We start from the raw sequence: 6,567 nt of genomic DNA, 5'->3' as shown, positions 1-6,567 counted from the left end.
GATTCAAACTAAGGACACATTAGGACATAGAGGTATGCAGTAAGAAGAATTTTCACTAAGCCACTAACACATCATATGACACTTATCCCAAAACTAACAAAAATATTCTTAAATTATATTAATATAAATTTTAATTCAGCTTAAATTATTGGGTTATTCCATTAAAAAAATTTAAAAAAAGGTATTTTCATTAAAATATCTTTATATATTTATGATTCAATTTTCATTAAATTTATACCCTGTGTATATTTTAATAGCCTTTTTGCATAAGTAAAGTCATTTTCCTTATAATTTATCTTTAAATTTCATTTTATTATATGCTTTACCAAATGGAATTCTATAGAATAACTTAAGGCAATGTCTGGTTTAGTAAATTTGGAATTGAAGTTTGGATTTAAAATCCTGGATTTTAAATTTCAAATTTGAAATTCATGTATTTCAAATTCATACACACACAAGTAAATCAAAGTCCATAAATTTTAAAGTGCCCAAATAAGAAATTTGGCTTAAATTCAAATCTAAATTCAAATTTATGTATATCTAAACACAACATAAAGGAGACTTATAATTCAGGAAGAATTTCAATAAAAACCCTTTAACCACACTTATTTAAATTCAAAGCCCCTTTGACCACACTTTATTTCATATTTTAATTTGATTTAAAATTCTTTGGTTATTATAGAAATTTCAGAAATTTAAAGGCTTTGAATTTAACTAAGTGTAATTAAGGGGTCTTTATTAAAATTCTCCCTATAATTCATGTGAGGCCCTATGGCTTTAATGGCTTCAAGGTAGCCACGCCCTGTTCATATATATACCATAAGTTAGATTGCATAAATAATTCTTTGAGTAGCCAATTTTCCCACATCAATTAAGCTTAATTACTTGTATCTCATGCAAGGGTAAACTGCCAGCAATAATCCACAATTATTATGGAAACCCACACAAACAAGTATTCTTTGATTAGTTGGGTTTATCTAAGCCCAACTAATTTTTCAAATGAGATTTGCAGAGACTTTCTTCGTCTACATGATGATCCATGCTGCATAAAAACAGACATGAAAGTATTAGCACTTGATACATCCTATAGAATATTAAGAATAATATCTCTATTATAAATTATAAAATTTTAAATAACAAAACACATTTTTGTTATATTAATATTACGTCAAAAATTAAAAATATAATTAGCATTTACACTCTAAAATAGAGCATAAATAAAGAATTCTATGACATATTCTTCTATGACATATTCTAAAACTTGCCAAACAGGCATGGAGATCATGACATCCACATAAGATCCTCCCATTCAACATATCCACAGCTTGAAATGATCCTCCTCCTTCACTTCTCTATTAGTGATGAAATGAAATTTTGAATATGGATATATACAAATAACATAAATACGGGATATGAAATAATTGTGAATATGAACACAATTGAACATAAAACCGTCCAATATGGCCTTCACAATCCAAGCCTCACCTCTGGAAGCACATATGGACTGGTTCTTATGTGTTGTTAAGTATTGGACGATTCCTTTAACCGTCCAATGTAGATTTCGAGAATATATGGCCATATCATATAGGACAGTTCTTAATCATCCAATATGGACTTAAATAACCACCTAATATAACTTTTCTATTCGTAATAGCAATGGCGCAATGATATGGTTTTAGAAAACTAATTACTACTAAAATTTTTGAAAATAGAGACAGATTAGAGAGTGAAAAAAATTCCTTTCAAATAGGATTAGCAATACTAAAATTAGCTATGACTTTATTTTTTGGGTTGGAGATGGATTCTAACTTTATTGTAAGTATGCCTCTAATTCCACCGTTTTTTTTTTTGGTGGTAGAGAAAGTATCGAAATGCTCAACTATTAGTATTTGAAATGTTAAAATGTTGTGTATGGTAAAAACTGCCACCTTGTAAAAGTCAACAGCAACAAAATTGGCCCAGCGATTACCAGCTTCAACATAACAAGAAGAAAGCATATGGATGAGGTCTTGTGAATTATCCTTACAAGCAGTTAGTTTGATTGGAATGGTTCTTAAGTGATTTACCAAAACCAATGATTTTCTTTTACCATTCAGTTCTGCTGACTCTTCCCGTTTTGGATATTTTCCTTTAACCATCCCTCTGCTTCCATCTGCAATAATATTCTTAAAATGTATTATCTTCACATAACAAAACTATCTAGTATACATAATAACTGAATTCTCTGATTTCTTGTTGTTAGATTTGAATAGTTTATTGTTGTTTTCTTTGTTTTATTGGTTAAAACTTAAAAGAGAATGTGTGTTATTCTTTTTTATAAAGAATTATACAACAATTGATTAACTTGCAAACAATAAAATTAAATTATTATTCTAGTTAAATTATACAAAATATTTTTTAAACTTTGGGTTTAAACGGAAATAACATCCTTAGCCTTTATGAACTTTATAATGAACTTGTTACACTTCTAAATTTATGTATCGTAACCCCCGCCAAAAAAAAAATCCATTGATTCACTGGTAAAATATAATATAACAAAAATTTATGTACGCATGACTAAACAGCTATATGAGAGTTATTATTTGCAGATAATTCAAAGTCTAAAGATGTTATTTGCTTTAAAAAAATAAACCTTAAGAGGTTATATAGGCAACGACATTATGAGCCTGTTGGTGAATAACATAATGATCATTAATCACATGAGATCTATACAAATTAATTTGGAAGTTTATGCATTATAAGATATGTGATTTGCAGAGAGTTTTAATTTGATGCCACTCACACTGATTTTCAACCATGAAGTTCCATTGGTAAGCTATGCCTTCACTTTCTTGCTAGTGTTTCTGAGAGGGGAAGACAATGAGCCTATGGTTTTTAGCAAGCATGTCCTTGACTAAAGACCAATCTTGGCCATCTTGAGGCATGCTTGTGAGAGGAAACCAGTACTTCATCAAACCTCAAGCCTTGAATACTTTGGTTAACCCATTTGGTAAATCCACATGATCTTCCAAAATTATTGTCACAATTTCTGTTGGATTCCCTGCAAAAAAACACTTCTACTTCCTTCAAAGCATTTTTCACAGGTTCCTGTCATCAAAATCACATACAAATTAAAAAAATAAACAAAAATATTCATTAATTAATTATGATAGATATGTCAACAAAATTTGGAAAACAAATCAATATTAATTCTTGTGAAAATTTTTTTTATATCCTATTATTAAAGTATTTTTTTACATGACTACATAAAAAGGGGATAAATTGCAAATTAACCCTAAAACTATAAGTCTATAAGCATTTGAGACTCTAAAATCATTTTTGGTGCAATATTCCCTTTTAACATTTCAGAACATTGCAATATGGCCCCTGTTGTTGACAAATGTTAATTTCACCATTAGTTGACAAAAGGAAATTATAAAAAGGACCCTCAAAAATTATAGAAAATGACCACAAAAATTTTATTGGTTATTTTTCATAATTTTGAGGTTCTTGTTTGTAATTTTAGCCCTTTTTTTGTAATTTTTTAAGTTTTTGATAATTTTCTGGTTCTTTTTTTAATCTTTTTATTATTAGGTAACGGTCAAAGTTAATTTTTATTAATGATAGATATAATATTATACCATTTTCAAAAGTTAAATATAAACAATGTGCCAAAAATAAGTTTAGGGTTCTAAATACTCCAGAATTTATATATAGTTTAAGGATTAATTTGCTATTTAACCCTGAAAAATATTATCTAAAGAGGATTGAGTTGCTCAAGTTCTAAATTTATGTCTCAGCCCAACTCAATCCAATTTTTTTATTAAATGAAAACGATAAGGTCAGTAACATTATCCATTATTGACTTGTATGTGCAAGCAACTTAGTTGTTGTAGCTAGTTATATATACAACCCAAATCTCTCATCTTAAGACAAAGTTCTAACCCGAGTCTAACTATTTAACCTATAGTTATACTTGAATATTAGAAAATTTTATATTATATTAATGAAATATAATATAGAGTAACATATATTAAGTTGGTAGTAAGTAATATAGCACTTACAAATGCAGTAAAGGGATTACATTTTCCCAAGAAGGAATGGCACAACCATACGTCTCCTTTGTAGTCATAAGCGTCCAACATAAGAGCTCGAACTCCATTCTTCAAAATTACCTAAATTGATGTGAATTAAATATATTATCATAATACATCATTAAAAAAAAACATCAATATACTCTCTCCGTTGTGTTTTATAAGGTGTTCTTAACTAAATTGTGAGGGCAATTGCAGGGACAAAAAAAAAATCGAAACCTTAATTATTCTAAAGAGGAGTAGTAGCACAACTTTCCAAAATTGCCTTCCGTCATTTAATACTGAACCCTAGCTCACGTTAAATTATGAAGGGTACTTTGGGGAAAGATTCATCACTTATGTATCATTGTTTTTCAATATATACATATATATTGGTGAAAGAAAACAACCCAAAAAAAAATTATAAAATCTAACAGAGGGAGTAATGATTAAGCAAGTAAATAGAGTGATGACCTTAATATTGTTTTGCTTACATGTAACTACCGTGTTATACTATCTTCTTGATTTGAGAAGGTCACTCTTGGAAGCTCTGTAGTGTTTAGGGTTTGGTTTGACTTTAGCCCTCCTTCTCTTTGAATTGCAAACGGGTTGTGTGTTGTTAAATATGCATATCTGTTGAATGGAAGGGAATCATTCTGCCCAAATCAACCTTGTTAATTAGTACAGTATATATTATCCCAACCAAAGAAAATACATTGCCAACTACTAAATGATTACCAAATTTTCATTATTAAGCTTTCATTCAGGAATTTACAATAGAATAAATTAAAATTCAAAACTCCTAATTATACAAACGTTAATACCACCAATCATTTTGGAGAATAATAATAAAATTAATATCTTAAAAAATTACTTCAATATAATATCTCCTAAAGTTTTTAGAACTTAATTATTATCTTCCAAATCATATCTTGGCCTGCTCTATGCATTGCAAGAGGATATATAACATTTTGAAAAAACAAAGTAAAATAAGAAAAACGATGTTACTGCATGCATTGATGAGTCGTCAATGACGGTAATAAACAGTAAAAATACTTTTCATATATATAGAATATAGATTGTCAATAGAGCTTTTACCATGTAAAATCTCACATCCCACAATATTCTCCATGTAGTCCCCAAAAAGATGGAGAAATTAAAGAAGGTAATAAGCCAATTAATATTGTGATTTCTGATGATGTCTTTCTCACTGTGTCATGGACATACACAGACACAAACTACAGAAGTAGAGAATCTGTGGAGTAGAGAAGAGAAATTAATAGATGGAGATATATATACCAAAAGCTTAAATGGATTTGAAATTGTTGATCCCACACACATTGATCCCTCAAACTTTATAGGACAACAACTGCAGAACTGCCCCTCTCCACAGTGTCTTCCGGTTGAGCAATTTTCCAGAACCTGAAACTACAAAACAACGAGTTCACTATCTACCAAATAATTGGTGAAACTCCTGCTTCGCCACTTTTGTGCGTCTCATGTCTGATATACGACTCACACACACACACACACACTGAGAAACGGTGGACAAAAAGAAGAACCTTGTTGAGATTCTTATTATGATCAGGAACAGAAGAAGCAGAAGATGAAGAGATGAGAAAGATTGAAGCAATGACCAAAGGTAGCAGTAAAGCCATTGAAGAGACCAAAAAAGAACAATGGATCGACAAGGTGGTTTCCGGTGTATTAATTTGGAATTTGAATATGGAAGGTTGTAGCTTCGTTCATTTAAGCAAAGGAAACTTCCACTTCCGTGCAGTTATCAATTTTTTTTGTAAAAAAATCATTTATATTTGATTTAGGGAAAAACAAGAAATTTTATTGTCATTATCAATATTGTTTTAAAATTATTAGATCAATCATTGAATTAGTTAAATTAGTTCAATAGTAAATTATTTTTATTGTATTGACTGTTGTCCAATTGATCATAATGAGCTAACATGTTTTTAAAATTGAAATTATCTATATTTATTCTGGTAAGTTCTTAACTAGTTTTTGATTTATTTTCAATCGAATTTAATATTTTTAAACGATACTTTCAAAAAAATGATAATTTTAATTTTAATTAAAATAAAAGCAAAAATTAGTTAAATTTTTATAAAATCATTTAAATTGGAACTGAACAATTTAGATTATATGTATATATTTTATATTTCACATATTTAAAACATGCAATAGATCGAAGCGAGTGCTTATGTTGTTTTAAATGACAATGAAGTTAAGAAATTGACATCTGATAATGGGAACGGAAACGCTACTGATAAGAACCATCTATCCAGTGTGCCTTGAATTTTTGGAAATTCAAGTCACAATTGGTCTTTAAGGGGAAATATGTTTTATATGAACATGTCAAAGTTTGTTATGTTCATAATAAATTAAAACAAAAATAATTCAGTGCCTGTCGTGTCTCAAATAGAATTTGGATCATTTAAATTAGATTTAGATGTTCAAATTAGTAATAAACATTTATTATTTTTGTAAATTTAATTTTAAT

General features: G+C 28.8%; 1 pseudogene; it reads right to left on the bottom strand.

The window, feature by feature from the left end:
• Positions 1 to 1,025: 1,025 nt before the first annotated feature.
• On the bottom strand, positions 1,026 to 5,710 carry LOC129290000 (PI-PLC X domain-containing protein At5g67130-like; annotated as a pseudogene).
• Between the last annotated feature and the right edge of the window lie 857 nt (positions 5,711 to 6,567).

This window comes from Prosopis cineraria, unplaced genomic scaffold (genome assembly GCF_029017545.1).
Source record: "Prosopis cineraria cultivar Desert tree isolate PC_DT_omini unplaced genomic scaffold, ASM2901754v1 PC13, whole genome shotgun sequence".
Taxonomy (NCBI): Eukaryota; Viridiplantae; Streptophyta; class Magnoliopsida; order Fabales; family Fabaceae; genus Prosopis; species Prosopis cineraria.
This window is presented reverse-complemented; position numbering and strand designations above follow the sequence as displayed.